General features: G+C 42.1%; 1 protein-coding gene across 1 annotated transcript in view; it reads left to right on the forward strand.

Moving 5' to 3' along the window:
• Positions 1–20,896, forward strand: part of AGR3 (anterior gradient 3, protein disulphide isomerase family member) — a 36,695-nt gene that overhangs the window by 2,091 nt on the left and 13,708 nt on the right. The gene's annotated exons all lie outside the window — the stretch shown is intronic.

Genomic DNA, 20,896 nt, shown 5'->3' on the forward strand with positions numbered 1-20,896 from the left:
CCAGGGACCAGATCCAGCCCAATCGCCTTCTAAATCTGGTCCATGGGTGGTCCGGGAATTAGCGTGTTTTTACATGAGTAGAATGTGTGCTTTTATTTAAAATGCATCTCTGAGTTATTTGTGGGGCATAGGAATTCATTCATCCCCCCCCCAAAGAAATATAGTTAAGCCCCCCACAGGGTCTGAGGACAGTGAACCGGCCCCCTGCTGAAAAAGTTTGCTGATCCCTGGACTAGATTAACCCCGAGACTAAATATCAAATGGGTAGTTAAGATTTCCTCTGACAATTTAATTTATAGCTTTCTCTTTTATCAACGATAGGAACTCTGTTGATGTAGTTGGACTACAGCTCAATTGGCCATATGAGAGAAGTAGATGGATTTTGAGATGTCAAATGCTTTTATTAAGAATATGCCAGTATTTGCTCCAATGAACTTGCTTGGATGTTGAGGTCCTCTTCAGGGCCCTCTACCATGGTTAGTGACCAGAAATAGGGTGCCACCACTGAAAAGACCCTATATTTTGAATATTCTCCTAAGAGAGGATCTCCTTTATCATTTTGCTGCTAGGAGAAGAGTCCAACACAGCTTTTAAAATGCTGCTTATTCTTGATAACTCTAGTTTATCTGTTTTTTTAACATCTAATTTTGCTATTTTAAAGTTATCATTGTTGATTCTGATTGCACCTAGTTGCTTCAGTGCATTATGAGTGGTGAGCCACACTGGGAAACCTTTGGACTGAAAAGCATAAAAAGAATTTATTAAATAAACAAGAAGCAGCAAATTTCTCTCTTATCAACCACATTTCTGGGAAAACATTGTTACTTTGGGTATTTTAAATTCAGAAGAAACAATGTGATGCAAAATTGGACGAAAAGAAGGATTTAAAAATAATATTCACTTGAAGCTTATTTTGTGGAAGAATTGCAGATCTGAGGCATTAATGTCATTCACAGGGAGATAGATCCACTACAGAATGTGTCAATATCAGTTTCTCTCTGTTTATTATTTTCCCAATCTTAAATGTCTTCATGCAAATTAATTAGCATTTAAGTATGGATTTCTCGTAACACACACATTTTTGCATGCTATTTTTTGATATGCACATTTTTGAAAAGCAATTTCCCTATAATGCATTTTTAAAGTCATTCCCACAAATATATGCATTTTTCTGCACACTACCCTAGCACATGCATTTTCATGCACATTGGTTCACTGGAGAACTGCATTGCAAAATTCAGAGCGGTGTGAATTTTAAAGGGTGGCTGTGTTTTGGTTCACATCTTGTTTTGAAAACTGCTAATCAGATAAATCTGCCTTTAAATGCTAAATGAATCAGATTTCTCTCTCATCCCTAACTAAAGAAGGTGGTAAATTACCACCTTCTTTAGTTGCAATAACGTATCGGAAATCTAACAAAATGTCTCTTGCATGTACTCCAGTTGCCAATCTGCCAATGGACTCATACAAGTAGTCCACATTCAAAGTATCTTTTAAGTAGTCAGGTTGGCCTGCAGTAATCTTACACTCAGCTTGCTCAGTTGTAATAAATTTCTAGAAAATGTTAAATAGAGCATCTGGCCACTAGCCTATGCATGCGAATGAATTCCATCTAGGGCTACCAGAACATCCGCTAATCAACATGCCCTTTTCCTAATGGCTTATTTGTACACACAAAAACTGGTCTTAATGTCTAATGGCCCAAGAAACCAGAAGCTTATTAGCAAAATTAACTAGAGTGCAGAGAGTTTGCTATGTTTGCGTGAGAGATAGTGGCTTCGACGTGATCTCAACAGGAGATGTGTTTTGCTGAACTGCAGATCTGCTCTGAGTTCAGCCTGGGGGGTGGGGAGAACATACAGAATTCCCTGCAATATCCAGATGCTACTTCAGTGATTGAAGCGAGGGAGAATTCATACTGTAGTCCACCATTTGGAAAAGACTGATATCTGTCCCAAAACTGGACAAAGAGACTTTTATCTGCACCGACAAAAGACCTCTTTGAAGCTCTGCCATTCAGTCAAGCAGCATTTTGTGTCTGGTCAACTTTCTGTTTGGAACCATGAAGACTGGATAACTACACAGACATATGGGTGGTCTCAGAACATCTGGATGAGAGCCAAACACATGCCCTAACTTAAAAAGTCAGTCACTCCAATTTTGAAGAACAAAATGGGAGTCCAGGATCATCGGTGGAAGCCATAGATGAACCCCCAGCTTAAGAGATGCCACACGTATATATAACAACTCAGACCACAACATGCAAACAAGTAAAAAGGCAGATCAGCTTTATTTATTTAAAACATTTCTACACCACCCTTCACCACTGATTCCTGGGTGCTTAACAGCAGTACATGTGCATTTCTAATAAAAAAATCAACACATTAAAATATGCACAAATTACCTCAAAACAGCAGCAACCAACAGGCCAATTTCTACTAAAAGCTAACCGCAAATGTGTGGACGAACAAACAAGGCTATAGCAGACAGTGAAAGCTTATTGAAGTCTATGCTTGCCTGATTTCAGAAGAAAAATGATTCTATAAACGGCACCACAACAGAAAAGGCCCTCTCCATAGCTGACACACAACAAATCTCAGCAGACTGTGACAAAACCAAGAGGAATGCACCTAACAATCTCAACATGCAAGAAATTCTAGCTATGTGGGATATGTAAAAGGTAATGGAAAATGACCCCTGGATGGCTGAGTCCAGTCAAAGGCAATTATGGGGTACAGTGCTCATCTCACTTTCAGTCTGAGGGAGCTGGCATTTGTCCACAGACAGCTTTCCGGGTCATATGGCCACCATGACTAAACCCCTTCTGGTGCAACAAAATACCGTGATGGAACCCAGCATGCACAGAAATGCCGTTTACCTTCCCGCCGCAGCTGTACCTATTTATCTACTAGCACCAGTGTGCTTTTAATAATAATAATAATAATAATAATAATAATAATAATTTTTATTTATACCCCGCCCTCCAAGGCCAGGCTCAGAGCAGCTTACAAGCAATAATAAAAACAAGTTGACTAATAATAATAAAAATAATTTATTATTTATACCCTGCCCTTCTGGCTGGGTTTCCCAGTCACTCTGGGCGGCTTCCAACAGAATATTAACCGCTAGGTTGGCAGAAGCGACACACACATACACATAAACGGCCTCGGTCCTGTATACCTGAAGGAGCATCTCCACCCCCACCATTCAGCCCGGACACTGAGGTCCAGTGCCAAGGGCCTTCTGGTGGTTCCCTCCCTGTGAGAAGTGAGGTTACAGGGAACCAGGCAGGTGGCCTTCTCGGTAGTGGCGCCCGACATGTGGAATGCCCTCCCAGCAGATGTCAAGGCAATAAGCAACTATTACTTTTAAAAGACATCTGAAGGCAGCCCTGTTTAGGGAAGGTTTTTAACGTTTAATGCTGCATTGTGTTTTTAATATTTGGTTGGGAGCCGCCCAGAGTGGCTGGGGAAACCCAGCCAGATGGACGGGGTATAAATATTGTTGTTGTTGTTGTTGTTGTTGTTGTTGTTGTTGTTGTTGTTGTTATTCACATACTAGGGTGGACAACTATCTGTGGATGATATTGCAGATTCGTTTCCGGGCCATGAAAGGGCCACCCAACCACTGACTGTAGCTCACATAAACGACTTGTTCTGCATGCACCATATTCCCAAGAAAGCTGCACCCATCTAAAAGCAAGGCTAGGCAAGACAGTTGCCAGCCTCCTGAAAGCTTTCTTTTTCAGAATTACAGCTGGAGGGAGAATGTGATCCAAATTTGGAGGAGTGCAACTCATCTCTTTTCCCCCTGCAGGAGGGCAAGCAGTTGAGAGCAGACAATTTTGACACACATGAGAGGGAGGGAGGGAGAGAGACAAAGAGAACCAATGAAAATGTGTTAAGCACTCTTTCCACTCTTAACAGCAGAAACATATTTCTGTATTCTGTGATTGTGACAGCATTTGGGGAGCTGCTACTGTCACAGAAACACTGGTGGGAGCAGCCCACCTTTTTTCCCCCAACCATGTCCTGGTGAATCCTGAACACCAAATGCCAGTTTGTTATGCCTGCATTGCCAGAAATCAAAACTTGCAGCACTACAACCACCTTCTGCTGTCACTAGACAAAATCACAAATGCAAATGCTGTGAACTGCATGTAGTTACATTTCTCACGGATGCCTCACACCTGCTTGCGGAGATACCCCAAAAACTTCCCTTAGGCCATATCTCATCTTTACCAGTATCATGAAAATAGAGCCCAGCTTCTAGATCTGAGCTGGCTAGATCAAAATGCTAGATCTAAGGTGCCTATAGAGTTGATAAGAGTGAAAGACTAAAACCTATACTAATGCACCACTGACTGGTACAGAACTGGAGAACTTTGAAAATGAAATGCATGGATAGGGACAAGAATCGTCCCCGGCGCCCACTGTTTCCACCTCTGACTTGCATATATTGACTGTTCTGTGCACACAATATAACTTGTGTATGCAGCAGCGTGGTGCATGCAGTGTACAGAGTTTGCGTGTTGTGCAGCTTTTGCATTTGGGGCACTTAAGAGCATTCAGTGCATGGAGAACAAGCTACAGACCAGGGGCAGGGGTGGGGCACATGGCAGTGTGAGCTGGGCAAAACCGGGCAGAGCAACAAAAATAAAATTTATCTTTGTGCAGTAGGGTTGTTACTTATGCAGAGTCTCAAGCAGCCTTCTAGCTATGCTCCAGTCAGGGAAGCAAGGGGCATTCTCAGGTTTCAAGGACAAATTTCTGCTTGGGAGAAGTGCTCAAGAAGGCTGCAAAGCAGGGTTAGAGAGGGGCATGGTTGGAGAAGGTGTGTGGTCTGGGTGGAGTCCCCAAGGCAGTGGTGGAGGAACCCTCTCCGGGACCCGAGGCAGGGCAGCCCGTACGGAGTGCACATGTGCGGCATCCCATATGGTCGCCATGCGAGAGGCAGCCCGTATGGACACCCATATGGATGGTGCACAAGAGCGGCAGCCGGTACGGTTGCTGTGCAAGAGGCAGCCCATACGGACAAGTGTGCAAGAGTGGCAGCCTGTACATACGTCACGCGAGCAGTGCCCATATGGACTGCGTGTGCCCTCACCCGCTCTACAGCTGGGGGGAGGCAAGGGCCATCTTGTCACACACACACACACACCAGAGTAGCACCCGGGGCAGGCCACCCCCTCTGCCCCCCCACTTCATACGCCCCTGCCCCAAGGGCCTGGAGGGCCACATTTGAATACTGGGCCTAAGGTCTCCCATGTAGACATGTGGGCATGATAACCCATGTGCTCCCTGTACACCGTTGGAAGTCTGTGAGATAAGGATCATAGAGTTGGAAGGGACAACGAGGGCCATCTAGTCCTACTGCCTGGAATGCCGGAATCTTTTGCCCAATGTGGACCTTGAACCTACAACCCTGAGATTAAGGGTCTGATGCTCTACCGACGGAGCCATCTGATTCAACCAATGTGGCATGCAAACATCTGTATCAGCAACCTCTTTGGAGAACAAGCTTTGAAAAATATTCCACAGATTATTATTTTTACCCCTTCTAATCAGCTAATTACCCCGGAAAGTTTATGCAATTAATCATGTGTCTGCAGAACAGACAAATAAAAGTTTTTATAGGGGGAACAAGCATTTTATTGCCTATTAAGTTGTTTGCCTTTCTCTAGGAGAGCATCCTTTTTATTGAGGTGTGTGCATATCTGTGTGTTTGCACTGAAATCCACTGGCAATTACAGAGACATAAATAATGAATTGCATTGTTTAATGTTGTTTAAGAGTTATCAAACAGATCACATGCTCATAAAGGACTCATTTAGATTTCTTAGTAATTAGTATAATGGTTGCGCTTTATGGGAACATTCCCACCCCCTCGACTGCATAAATTGTGATTTGAGCTTTATTCCCCCACCCCACCCCTGTAATCTTGCTTTTAACCAAAAAGAGAGAGTAAAGAAAAGAGAAGAAACTAAACGAGCAAAACTCTCATTTGGTGCCCTCTATTGATCAAATCATGAACAGCACTATCTGGCATGATTATGTTGTTTTCAGGTACATAACTGCCTTCTTGCATTTCTATCAGGGAAGGAAAAAGCTGATTCAGAGTGAGTGAGTGCCACTAATATAACTGAAAAATGCAAAAACTGAGGTTTGCAGTGTATAAAGGGTCCTAACAAGTCTCCAAAATTCATGAAGAAAGCTGTACACTGAACACGTCAACATACATACCGAAACTGGTCTAAATGTTTCAGCTTTGTCCCTGTCCTGAAAGAAATCACAGGCATTATAATTCTTGGGAAGGTGGCATTCTTAAGAAATTATACTCGGCACCCAAACTTTGTTCTTTTAGCTCCTGAAGAATCATAAGCATTTTGCAGATGTTTAGGGGAAATGTATGTTAGCTTAAAGAATGGAGTCAGCACATGCAAGCTCCCCTGAAAAGTTATTGTGTCTGCCAAACCTGTCTGCATGGAGAAGGAAGATCTGACCGAGAACTCCTTGCAACCAGGAACCCTGATAAAACAGGGTTTCTGATCATGGGGAAGATTCGAAGTCTGTTCACCTGAATCCAAAAACTACAACTAAGCCAGCCAATCTATTCATCGATGCACACTGCAGCAGATGGGCATTTAAAATGATCTCCCATACAGAGATGCTCATCTCTAATCTGCTAGTCCCAACTGGATTTAGATTCAGAATGTCTATAACCTCCAGACAATGCTTAACTAGTAATGAGTCCCATGGCAAATGAACAGCAACGACAAAGATTAATAAAGTTTCTTGTGAATGAGTTCCCAAAAAACAATAACTTGGTAATCCATTTTAGGGCACCTTATGATACCACATTTCTAGTAGTGTTTGCTTTCAATTACAAATTTGTAGAGGGAAGTTAACCACAAACCAGTTCAGTCCAACATACAGTCCAATTATCCTGCAGAACTTTAGATGCATTTAAGTTTCATTTTACATTAAGCAGGCTGAAAGCTATGAACGAGTGTTAAACTGCTATGGATTGCTGTATAGTCACTGAATTAACTTCCTTCCTTCTGTGGAAAGCACATTCACTATACACAACAAACCACTCCCAAGAGATCAGATCCATGTGTCCTGACAGCTGCTAGCCATATGTTATGTTAAAACTAGTTTTGTTCTAGGGCAATGCTATTATTCCTTATTCACTAGCGGGGGCTGATGGGAGTTGTAGTCCAATACATCGAGGGGCCGTCCGTTTGTCAAGGGATGGGCTAGACCAATATTGCTGTTGCCAACCAGGTCATTCCTTTCTGCCGTTACTTCACTTTGAAAGCTTGATTTTGTGAGAGACCGCTGTTGCTTACAGGAAGGAAAGTGCCAAATGGGAGTGTCAAAGCAAGACAGAACTTGAACCCCGGAGGGAGGCAACAGGTCTGCTGTCACCATGGCAAAGGAAATACCAATTAGATATAAAGAAAGCAATGCTTTGGAGATGAAGCTTGGATCTTTTATTTATGGTGGACATAAATATTGGATTTGTTCATGAATACTGTTGTGGAATATTGAAATTCATGAATATTCCAGAATGGTGGTAGCTAGAGAATACTAGATTTGCATACGCTTTTCCTAGAGGTATAAGATACTAGAACAATTACTAGCAAACCTAAAGGATAACGATTTGGAATCCAGACTAAGTGAATTGTGCAAATTAATGCGACACAAGCAATGATTAACTTGTCCCACTGGATTTAATGGGAATCAAGTTCAACTACTGGGACGCTGGTGGCTACTGGGATGCAGGTGGCGCTGTGGTCTAAACCACTGAGCCTCTTGGGCTTTCCGATCAGAAGGTTGATGGTTCAAATCCCTGCGACGAGGTGAGCTCCCGTTGCTCGGCCCCAGCTCCTGCCAACCTAGCAGTTTGAAAGCATGCCGAAAAGTGCAAGTAGATAGATACCACTCTGGTGGGAAGGTAAACCGTGTTTCCGTGCACTGCTCTGGTTTTGCCAGAAGCGGCTTAGTCATGCTGGCCACATGACCTGGAAAAACTGTCTGCAGACAAATGCCAGCTCCCTTGGCCTGTAAAGCGAGATGAGTGCCGCAACCCCAGAGTCGTCTGCGACTGGACTTAACTGTCAGGGTTCTTTACCTTTTTAAGTTCAACTAACTTAGCCTGGATCCAACCCAATATGTGCAAATTAAGGGTTTGGATTCAGATGTGGTCATGGTAAGAACAGACCCACTGAAATCAATGGGGAAAATTAGTCATGACTTAGATCCCACAGCAATGAAGTACAATTGAATAGGGCGTTTTGGATGCATGGTGGCATAGACATCGTACTGACAAGATGCTTCACACCTTACAAGCTACTGCAGTTTCTCTAGTGCTCACCCCATACTGCTGAATGTACATGTAAAAAGCGAGGGGGAGAAAAAGTACATCTTGAAATACCCAGTGGAAAAGCACAAGGAAGCTACTGCTTATTACAGTTCTCTGGCACGCAGGCATCACAGATATATAACCGTAGAATTGTAGAGTTGGACGGGTCATCTAGTCCCTGCAACACAGGAATCGCAACTAAAGAATCCTTGTCAGATGGTCATCCAAATTCTGTTTAAAAACTGCCAGGGATGGACAGTCCACCACCACCCTCCGAGGGAGTCCATTCCACTGTCAAACAGCTTTTACCGTAAGAAAGTCATTTAGTCGACATCTGAATCCACTGGTTCAGGTCCTACCATCTAGAGACACAGAAAACAGGCTTGCTCCATCCTCTATGTGACAGCCCTTCAGATATCTTGCAAATGATATCACATCACCTCTCGGTCTTCTCCAAGCTAAACAAACCCAATTCCCTCAACTGTTCCTCATAAGACTTGGTTTCCAGAGCCTTTAAATCCATCACTGTATGGTGATAAGCACGTCCCTTCACACTTGATGTGTTTACCACAACAAATACTGGATAAACACCAGTGGCACTTGTGTGGAGCCGTTCTCTCTTATATGTAAGGAGCATTTCATGTATGCAACCTGACCACTTACTTTTTCCATCTTTCTAGTGGTGGAAAGGGCTTATATGGAGAAACCTCTGCATGGACAGTCAAGTCACTGGTGGTTTTACCATTTTCCTGATCATCTGCCTGGCCTTCCATGCCAATATGCAGGGAATAAAAAACTAGCCTTAACTGGTAGGAGAGTCTCAGATATTGAAATTTGCACGTGTGCTTTGTTTAGAAAGCTGGTGGCAAACCAATATACTCTCCATCAATGGCATAAATATTTGGCTATCCTGTCCAATCTAGGTCATATGCAGAGCAGCAATTGCTATTAGTATATTGACCCTTTCATAATAGCTACATGTAGCTTAAAGCAGGAGTGGGAAACTTATTTTATGTTAAGGGTCACATAAGACGGGGTAGAAATTCATTCTTAATTTCAGTGCAAACCTATCTAATTTTCACTTTCTGAAACTAAACCGAAACACAGCGATCCTATGAAATTTGCACTTTTCTGAATTTTGTGGTGCAGTTCTTCAATCAAATAATATGTACAAAAATTGTATGTTGGGGAAAGGGTCATAAAAATGCACATATTGCTGCTCTATAAAACTGTATTCTATTATTGCCAAATGTATATATCTGGCAAATGTTAACCTCCCCCCCCCAAAAAAAAACCCTATTAGAAAAAAATTGTCATAAAAAGTTGATTATTTTTCACAAGGGCCTTTTGAAAAAATAATACGCAAACTGATGTAGAAATGTGGAGAACTGAACTTAAAAGTGGAAAAATGAGAAATGGAGAGAAAAAAAGAAATTGACATATTTGTCTATTCCTAGGGTCACATACCCCAGAGGAAATATATTGGGGACTCTGTATGTGTCCCTCCCTCCCTCTGTTTCCTCATGCTTTCTGCTACAAACCTTTCCACGTGGCAATGAGGCATGGATAGAACTTTTCTCCCTGAAGCCTTATTGACATAGGAGATTGGGGGGGGGGGACACAACTGCAGTGCAAAATAAGGGTTATTCACTCTCCTCCACAGCTGCAATCCCCCCACCCAAACTTGCCCTCCCCACATGGCAATTGGGCTTATAGGAGCCTAATAATCCTGCAGAGGAGTAATCAACAGCCACTAAAAACATACGATAGACACTTAAATATTACATTTCACATATAGTCCCACACCCCAGCTGGAAATTTATGGCAAAAAAAAAGAGGACTGCACAAAACCAGAATGGTTGCAACCAAACTTTTGATGCTTCTTAAAGAACACATGAAAAGATTGTATCATTTGTGTTAACCATTAATGTAAACCTGCTGCATAAGCATCTCTGGATATGTCATTTGTGACTAATTACCATTGGCCCCACCCATTTTATGGAGCCAGCTGCAGAGATGTGCTCATATTCTCCAGAAGAAAAGCCAGAACATTTTAATTTTGGCAGATGCTGTACCATCACAAAGGTTCCCCAGGAGGGGAAAATATTTAAAATGGTCCCACAGTTGAGTTCGATGTTCTCTTAAAACCATTATACAGCATTAAATAAAAATAAAAATCTAATAGCAGCTCTTGTTAGAAATCTTTTCATTATGCTGATTATTCTAACCCTTATCTGGAACATGTTTAAAGAACCTCACTACAAAAATACAGTATCTAACAGTAAATTTAAGTTCTCTTCCTCCTTTCTGAACCGTCAACTACCGTCACTGGGCTGATCATTGGAAAACACCTCTTAACAAAAGAAGAACTGAATCTGAAAAGACTTCAAAAGGAGAGAGGTCCTCTGAAAGCTGAAACCACTCTGAAATGCATTTATATACTTAATTAACTGGCAATGTTTATGTGCCATCTCATGACATAAAGCATTCACTTTAATGCCCCAAGCAACATGTTCAAAGACCATGTCAGCGCAAAAGCCTGAAAATAACCTTCAGATTGCCTAATTTGCAGTTACAGCTAAAGGACTGGGTTTTGTCCAGGGATGGGGGGGAGAATTTTGATTCAGTTCACATTTAAAGGTGAACCTACCTGACCTGCACTTGCTGAAACTATACCAAAACCACAGTTCTTATTCAACATTCACACATCTCTGAAGTTTGCAAAGGAATGGAATAAGCCAACCAGGGAGCACCCTACAATCAGGTCTACAGCAAAAGTCACATGAACCAGATTAACTGTGTTCTGCCTATTCCTACTGCAACTCTTGCATGAAAAATAAACGTTCATGTCAATGGGTATAGAAACCAGCCTGTCTATTACATAGTAGATTTGCTTATTTTATAATACGGGCTTCAGTTGTCAAAGAATTCGTGAGGTTAATCACAAAATTCACACCAGAAGAATTTTGACTTAGATACTGTATTATAGAAGCATCCTTCCCCAACATAGAGCCTTTCAGATGCTGTTGAACTTCAACTCCCATCAGCCTCAGCCAAGTTGGTTGTTGGTCAATGGGAGTGGTAGTCCAACCACATCAGGGGAGCACCAAGGTGGGGAAAGGGTTAAAAAACTGATATTAGCTGTCATTTCTGCCTTATACACAAGGTGGCTAAGTGGGCGTTGTATTATCCTGGTTCTTCCCCACAGTAACCTGTTGCAGGCTTAATCTACAAAGTAAAATATGAAAATAATTACAGACAGGAATCCTCTTGTGTGTTTTGGATATAAAATACATTGCTTTGTCTGAATCGGTTATTCTCTCATATCCAAATATTTTAGTTGAATATTTGGCCTGTGCAAGAGTAAACATTGTGTTCATGGCTTATAGCCTTTTTATTTTAAATCTCCTTGCACTGTCATACATTTGTCTAGAGTGTTACATTTTGACCCACAAATACATACAGAAATCTCGTATATCGTGAACATGTCTACGTACCCTCCAACAATTCTCTGATGGCTTGTCCTATTCAATAATAATAATAATAATAATAATAATAATAATAATAATAATAATAATAATAATTTTATTATTTATACCCTGCCCATCTGACTGGGTTGCCCCAGCCACTCTGAGTGGCTTCCAACATATATAAAAACCTAATAATACAAACATTTTTAAAAAACGTCTCCATACAGGGCTGCCTTCAGATGTCTTCTAAAGGTTGTACAGTATAGTTACTTATCTCCTCGGCACAGGGGTCACATAACTCCACACCCTCCAACATTTCTCCAGTGAAAATGGGAAAATGGGAAAATTAGACATTCCAGGATCAAATCAGAAACTGGGATGGCTTCTGTAAATCCAGGATTGTCCCTGGAAAATAGTGACACTTGGAGGATTTGTGACTATGGGTTCCAAACAGTAAGAATCTGACAATACAACCATTGTTCTCTTAGGTCAGCTTGGTGTTTTACTTCTTTTAAATAGTATCTTTGTCCTGTAATAAGCTGCTACCATATTATCATCAATACCATTCTTAGAAACATTGATCAGAACCAGTGTTTGTCATTTACTCCATTCTGATTACAGAGCAACAGGGGTAAATGGGAACTAGGGCCTTATTAACTTCAGGAGGCTTGATAGAATAAACCACCCAGACCATGATGGGCAGTCTGTAATGACAGACCAGATAGCAAGCAGTTACAGAAGAAAATTTATTAGAAACTTCAAGAGCATCACTCAAAGTACAGGTAGCTCGGCTGTGATTGGCTCAGGGAGGTTTACTCCTTAGCAGGGTGCAGCTGGCTCAGTCAAGAGTTCTTGGGTCTCTGAAGTGGTTTCCTGAAGCTTGGAGAAGCTGGAAATAGCTGCTGACTATAACAGATCAGGTAAGGCAGGGGGAGACAGCAAATAAGGGCACCTGCCAGACTGGAGACCCCTTAAGATACTCATTTGAGGTTTGAAGTGCAATCTACTCATGTCTACTCAGAAGTAAGACCACTGGTTTCAATGGAGCTCACTCCCAGGTAATATACACTAGTGGCCAAAATTGTGGAAACCTTTTGGGGGAAGTGTATTTCCGAGGTCTGATGGCTCATAACACCTGATTGGTTCTCTAAACACTCGTGCTTATTGGCTAGATCCAAAAGAAGGAAAACTACTGCATATCAACCTAAGCAAGTTGTGCTTCCTTTTTCTGGTTATTTGGCTATAACTTTTGATACAATACAGATAATTGTTGCATTACATTCCTCATTAAAGTATCTTTCCATTGATATATAATGTTATAGCATTACTCCCAAGAAAGTGGTGTTATGAGCCATCAAACCTCAGAAATACACTTTTTCCAAAAAGGTTTTCACAGTTCTGGCCACTAGTATACCTCCCATTCAAGGGAAGATGCCAGAAGGTTCTTTAGATGGTAATGTTTGAGGCAGCAGTTTGCTCGTGTTGCAAAAGCTGTTAATGAAATCTCTATTCAAACACTAGCTAGGATAGGAAACAAAGAGAAGAAACAAAAGACAACTTCCTAGAGATGTTAGTATCCTATGGAGAATAAAATGTATAGGCAAGTGTACTGTAAATACATTTCCCAATCAGGACAGCAACAGAATGCCAGAATCCCTAAAAGCAACTTTCCTAGTATATATATCTCAAGACCATCCTTTGTTCTGCAGAGCATTTTTTTCTTAAGAGCTGGTAGAAATGTTTGGTTTAGCAGATGGAAACCATTAGTTTCAGGCTATGAAATAATGCTGGTTATTTGAACTGCAGCCGAGCAGGTGTATCCTCTTGCTTTGATTCTAAGCAGTGTCATAGGTATAGAGGTTCAATGAAATTAATTTGTTTTCAATAATGGGGATTAATTCAAAAATATCCGCAGCATTGGCTAGCCCAGTCGACACACGTGAAAAACATTTCCCATTCTTCCGAAACTGTTTCAAGAGGGATCTGGTTTTATTTGACTGCTCTGCGTCCCTTGTCAACCTATTGTTTTAGCACTTCCTAAGTATCTCCTGCTAAATCTCGGTTCCCTCCTTGACGCTTTGACATCTAAGCCTTTTGCCATCAGCAGTAATGAAAGAGGATTGTTTGCAATCAACTCTTCTTCTTTCTCTCTCTTTGCTATCATACACTTCCCAAAATGCATACACAGATCTGACTTCCCCAACAGAAACATCTGTGGCATATTTCCTGTAATCGTGTGGTTGAAACCAGTTGCCTTATTAACGTGCAGATATTCTATGGAACAGAAAGATGGCAATTAACCGGAAGAATCTTTCTGTATGTTGTGCTGCCAAGATTAAGACGAAAGAGATCATCTGACAGGGGTGGAATAACCTAACATGTTTGGTGGAACTGATGAAATGGGTTGCCTCAGCTAATTAGATGTGGAAGGTCTGAAGCAAAGACTAAACGCCTTCTATGTATTTAAAGACCTTGTGTATATTATTTGTTTTGTGTATGGCTGAGCACTCCCATAGTATATTATCATGGTCTACTGCATTCACAAACAAGATAAACAGGAGATTTAAACTTAATCGCATTAACGTCAGGGTTGAAGTGCACAGAGGGGGAGGAGCATGCACTTAATTCCCACCCCCAGTATCTGTGAATGAAAGGCTCACCTCAGATGTTCACACATTGAGTATCAAGATCTGAAGCAGGTTTCTAAGAGTGCCCAACTGAACACTGTTAAGAGCATGGGTAGGCAAACTAAGGCCTGGGACCCGGATCCGGCCCAATTGCCTTCTAAATCAGCATGTTTTTACATGAGTAGAATTTGTCCTTTTATTTAAAATGCATCTCTGGGTTATTTGTGGGGCCTGCCTGGTGTTTTTACATGAGTAGAATGTGTGCTTTTACACAGTGTGTCCTTTAAAAGAGGCCCCATGGATACAGAGTACACATGTTCCAAGGGGCCTCTTTTAAAAGACTCATCCTGTATTTAAAATGCATCTCTGGGTTATTTGTGGGGCATAGGAATTCGTTCATCCCCCCCCCAAAAAAAATATAGTCCAGCCCCCCACAAGATCTGAGGGACAGTGGACCGGCCCCCTGCTGAAAAAGTTTGCTGACCCCTGGTTAAGAGCCTCGTCACAGTTGGGAATCCTGATAACATACCCTCCAACATTTCTCCAATGAAAATAGGTACTTCCTATTCCATAATAATAATAATTTTATTGTTTATACCCCGCCGATCTGACTGGGCTGCCCCAGCCACTCTGTAAAAACATAATAAAACATTAAACATTTCAAAAGCTTCCCTATACAGGGCTGCCTTCAGATGCCTTCTAAAGGTTGTTCCGTTACTGACCTCCTTGGCTCAAGGATCGCATAACTCCATACCCTTCAACATTCCTCTGATGAAAATAGGGGTGTCCTAAGGAAAAGTGGGACATTCTAGGATCAAATCAGAAACCGGGACAGCTTCTGTAAATCTGAGACTGTCCCTGGAAAGTAGAGACACTTGGAGGGTCTGTGAAATGCAAGATTCCTGATCTCACAGGTGTTTCTGTTAGGATATTTCCGTTCCACCTTAAAAGGGAGCAGGATGTTTGTGTCACAGCCTGCGCATTTCCAGTTTCACAGGATGTTTCTGTTGTGTCTTTGCTTTCGTTTCTCTCTCTCTGCCGGAGACATTGAAGCAGGCAGTCATGTTTTTCTTTGTTCTGATCAACGCAGAAATAAACTTGTAAATAATGCTCTCCTGAGTGCATCTTTCGCTGTGTGCATTATCTGCTGATAGAGCGTGCACGGCTCTGGAATGTGGCAAGCTATTTCTGGAGCTCGTGTTGCTAATTGCTGATACTGCGTGTCTACGGGAGATCGATGGACGTCCGGAGACGATGTGGAGTCATGATGGACTGTCTCTCCCTGGCAGTATCCCAACAGTTTCTACCTACAGTCAGCTGAACACATGCAGAAGGTGCTTTCCAACCTTTGTGCTCAGTGTGTGATGGTTTAAGAGGACCCTGCACAGGGACCTTGATGGTGAGGAGTTGCATATGCAACCCTGCCCCTCTACATACTTTTATTCCTCACATGTTCAGGCAAACACCTGAAGAAGACTATTATGTCACATGAACTCCTTCCTCTTAGCATGTTCCCAAAGTTAGTTAAATGAGTAAAGAATCTGGATTGGGAAGCTTCCTTTCATTTCGAACGCATGTGCATTTACTGAACGATACCATGAAATTGAGAGATGCTTGTGGTTCCATCACACTGTATAATGGATAAGGAATGGTAGAACTTCTAACTGTTACGAGGCTGAATTTGACTTCATTATTTTTGCTATCCCCATTTTTGAATGGTGAATATGGCCAATGGTGAGAAGGGTGGGGGAGACTTTGACTGGAAATATAACAAAACAGGAAATGGTTATTTCAAGTCCAAGGTAGGAATAGATATTCACAGCACATGTGATGTTTCTATCAATACTCTGCCCTTCCGGCTTGAGAAACCTTCAAAAAGGTCAGAGTACTAAAAAAAAAAGTGCTTGTCTACATGTCAGCCATCAGCAATTAATTCAAACAACTGCCGCTTCTTGTTCACAAAGCTATTACATTCTGAGAGATAGTTACTGGGGTGTATTCTTCTTCCTTGCAAGATATGAAATAGCATTTTTAAAGAGCATTGGGCCATGAATGTCTCTTGAAAATATATTTTAAGTATTTTGTTGTTATGTTGTTCCTGCCACTGCTAAAAATACACAACAACATGACCTTTATATTGCAGCAAGCATGCCTTGAAATTTGGCTCCGAATTGTCTTTCTAACCAATATCATGGTTAGTTCAGATGAAATGTTTGGTTTAGGAAGCTGTTGCCTACAGCCCACTGTGAAATTTCTTGTGACCTCTGCATGCCTTATGTAGACCCAGGAAGATGATAGCGACCTCATTGCTTATTGAATCAGAAAGAATGGCCAGCGACAGAAAGGAGGGGCTCATGAGGTGAAAGTTCTCAGCCAACCTCACAAATTACTATGACTTAAAAGCAATGGCAAAAGGCAACATAATTGGAGCTCACAAATAAATGACCAGGAAGCATAGGAACCAACTCCTAAGGGCCGAGGTCCCTTTGGGCCTCCCATCAAATATTTGAGCCCCCCTCCCCAAGTTGATGGGCATTGCCATTCAAATGTGCCCCCTGGCACCCCTGGCAGGAAGTGAAGTAAGGTAGAGCTAGGTCAATATTCTCAACTGGACCCTTTTCAGGGAGCTCTGTTGTGGGGTGAATGGTGAAAAGATAAGCCGTGTAATATGCATTATAGATAATACAATTTTAAAGTACCGTATTTTTTGCTCTATAAGACTCACTTTTTCCCTCCTAAAAAGTAAGGGGAAATGTGTGTGCGTCTTATGGAGTGAATGCAGGCTGCGCATCTATCACAGAAGCCAGAACAGCAAGAGGGATTGCTGCTTTCACTGCGCAGCGATCCCTCTTGCTGTTCTGGCTTCTGAGATTCAGAATATTTTTTTTCTTGTTTTCCTCCTCCAAAAACTAGGTGCGTCTTGTGGTCTGGTGCGTCTTATAGTGCGAAAAATACGGTAAGTGCAAAGTGTGGTGAAATGGTTAGAGCTTTGAACTAGGACCATGGAGAATGAGGTTCAAATGCCCATTCAGCCTAACCAAACTAGTTATAATGATAAAATGCGATTGTGGTGGGGTGATGCATGTATACATTATTGTGGGTAGACCTTGTTCCAAATTGTCATGGAGGCCACGGTGGCACAGAGTGTCTATGCCTAGCTGCAGCTGTTCCTGGACCACTTGACTACAGTGACCCATGCTCTAATATTCTCTTGAATGGACTCCTGAAATTGATTTTTAAAAATCCTCATGGCGAGATAAAAAACAGCACCACATACCAGGGGAAAACACCACGGGCCCACAAATTTGTTCCCAACAGTAAAATCATGCTGCTCTATTAACCATAAAAATATATAGCTATGGCTATCAAACTGACCAATGTAACTGAAAGGTATTTCTGCTCTTTGTGAGGACATGCATCCCACTTCAGGGATGAGAACCTCTACATTATGTTAGACTACAGTTGCCCTCATCCTTGACCATTGGCTGTGCTATCTGAGAGTGATGGAAGTTGGGAATCCAAAACATCTTGAGCACTGCAGGTTCCCCATCCCTGAAGTGAAGGTACCAGACCCACCTCTGTGGGAGGGAATTCTACAACTTAGGGGCTGCCCCAGAGAAGGCCATCTCCTGGGCCACCACCCTCTTAACATCTGGGGGTGGTGGGGCTACCAAGAGGCCTTCTTGTGCTTACCTTAATACGTGAGAGGCTCTGTGGGGAAGAATGCAATCTTTCAGACATTTGGAGCCCAAGGGCTTTAAACACTGTTGCTGAGTACTTTAATATAGAACATTGCCAGCACCATATTCCCCTTTTCCCATCGGTTCAAACAACAACACTAGAGATATAAAATAGGCAAACTTTTAAGAAAGAGGTCAAAAATATCCAGAGGAGAGAAATCCGCCTTACAGATCCTGGCTCTCTACAACTTTTCTGTCTGGTTCTCAGCTTCCATTGTATAATCATTTAAAAACTCGAGGTACAGTGTTATCAATACAGGAAAACGTCGATTTAAAAAGGCAACGAAAGCAAATCTTCCAGCAGATGCCTGGCTGACTCATTTAGCAGCTGCCCCAAAGTTCTCCAATCTGTTTCTGGAAAGCATTCTCATTTCTGAAGTCTTTACTGGGACCTTTAAATGCAGGGGAAATTAAGTGACTTTTCATTTCTCGTGGCATTCTGAATATTTCATTTGTGAACATTCAGCGGCTTCATAGCACAGCCTAATTTCCTGGCTCTTGACCTTAAAAATCTGGTTTGGCTTTTCCTCCATCACCTGCAAATTATTTTATACATAAATGTCATAAAAAACCCACCCATAAAAACTACATTTCCATATTTGAACGAGCCTCAGGTTTTTTTACAAGTTTTTTTTTTACTTGTTATTTGAGTCAAATTAGTGCCACTCCTTCAACTACAAGAAGCCTTGAGGAGGAAAGCTATGGAATGCATGGATCATACTGATATCATGAAGATCAATCTGCTGCAAAAACAGAATTTGATTGCATTTATTCTGAACACGTCTACTGCTCCCGAAATAGATCCGAGTCCCTGACTAATTTTGTTGCGTGTTTTTTTCACTTCCTGGAAAATTACAAGAAAACCAAACACAAAATTGTTTGTGGTTTGCAACCCAGTAAAGGATTCTAAAATTATGAGTCGAAGATGCGTCTGTGTGTGCAAATTCTAGGCAACGATTCACCCTATCGGACAGAGTCATCGTCCCTTTGTGTCACTTGTATATCATGGATGGGGACACCCTGGTCTTCCAAATGTTGGACTCCCCAAATCCTATTAACCCCAGCTAGCAAGGCCAATGGTTAGGGAAGATAGGAGTTGTAGTCCAACAACTGGAGGGCAAAAATATTTGTATTCTGGCTTATATTAATTCACAAATTATCATAGTTGCAGCTTGGGGCTGGTATTTTTAATTGTGTATCTAATCTTCCCCCTTCATGGATCACTGCCTTGTCGTAGTGAAGGGGCTTGAATGACTCCAAGCTTTGAGTTATGCCGTGCAGGGCCACCAAAGATGGACAGGTCATATTCGAGAGTTTAGACTAAATGTGGAGAAGGAAATGGCAAACCACTCCAGTATTTTGCCAAGAAAACTCCATAGACATAAAAAAGGAGAAGCTTTGAGAAGAAAGTGAGCATTTCCAAGGCATCCTGTGGTTCATGGGGTCACGGAGAGTCGAACATGACTAAGATGACTAAACAACACACAACCAATCTTCCCATTACACTTTCCAAGCTTCTTCACTATCTCCATCTCCAGTTCCTCTAACCCCTACATCACAGGACACCTTGCAGACAGGAATGGACCTGGATAGCTCAGTTGGTTAGAGCCTGGTGCTGATAGCACCAAGGTTGCAAGTTCAATCCCCCTATGGGGCAGAAGCATATTCCTGCATTGCAGGCAGTTGTACTAGATGATCTCTTCCAACTCTATGATTCTATGACCTGAGAGAATGGTGCACTGTTAGAGCTCAGGTTGAGAAGAGCCATGCACATGGAAGCCAGGATTCATGCATGAGAGCCAAGGTGCTTCTAGATTGTTGCTTCTTTGACGTGGGAGGCAATCACATACCGGCACCATTACACTGGATTGGAAGGTCTTGCGCAACAATCCCGCTTCCCCAAAGACGGTCATCTAACTTCCCTGCAAACAAACCTGAATGCTCAGTTAACAGGTCATCTAGAAGCAACCTCAGAGCAATAAACCAAATGAAGTGTCCCAGGAACAAGTGGGAACTAGAAACGAGACTTGGTGGGATGAAGCCACAGGCAACACCCAAAGATGTCCAGAAAATCATCTGTGCTCAAGAAGAGCTTGTAACTGAAGTAAGGCTTAGCTTTCCAGGAGGCTCCCATTCATGGCCAGCCTGGAGGAGCTGGGCCACTCCTGAACTTGGAGATACTCGCAACTGCAATCTGTAGTTCTGCCATTCACCACATGTTGGATTTCATGTTGTGTTAGCATTCTGTGATGTTAGCTATTCCTGATCTTCCCTCTCCGTGTCATCTGCAAATCAGTGTTAGATATTGAGATATGAAAGCTAGGAGCTAAATGGCACCTTAAACCTAGGTTATGGGTGCAACAGCAGAATGTCTAGACGTCCTTTTTTATAACAAGAATACAAAGCTGAAAATGAATGAACTGCAGCTAAAATCTTATGTTCATTTTTCGCATGGTCTAGTCCTCATCTGAAGACTGCAAAAAAACAAAGCCATGCTTCCCCTGCCCACCCTTCTAATATTTTTAAGAGGGTCTCTTCTCCAGTCTTCAGAGAGTAGCAGGAAGTGGGGAGGCAGAAAAAGGTCCTCCTTTCCTTCCGCTGTGCAGTTTTAATCTGAAAACCAGAGCTCAGAAACTGCTCACGCTAATGGACTTCCTTGTTGCAAAATGCACCAACAACAATGGGAGTTTCA

Source organism: Podarcis tiliguerta (genome assembly GCF_965153285.1).
Source record: "Podarcis tiliguerta genome assembly, chromosome: 12".
Taxonomy (NCBI): Eukaryota; Metazoa; Chordata; class Lepidosauria; order Squamata; family Lacertidae; genus Podarcis; species Podarcis tiliguerta.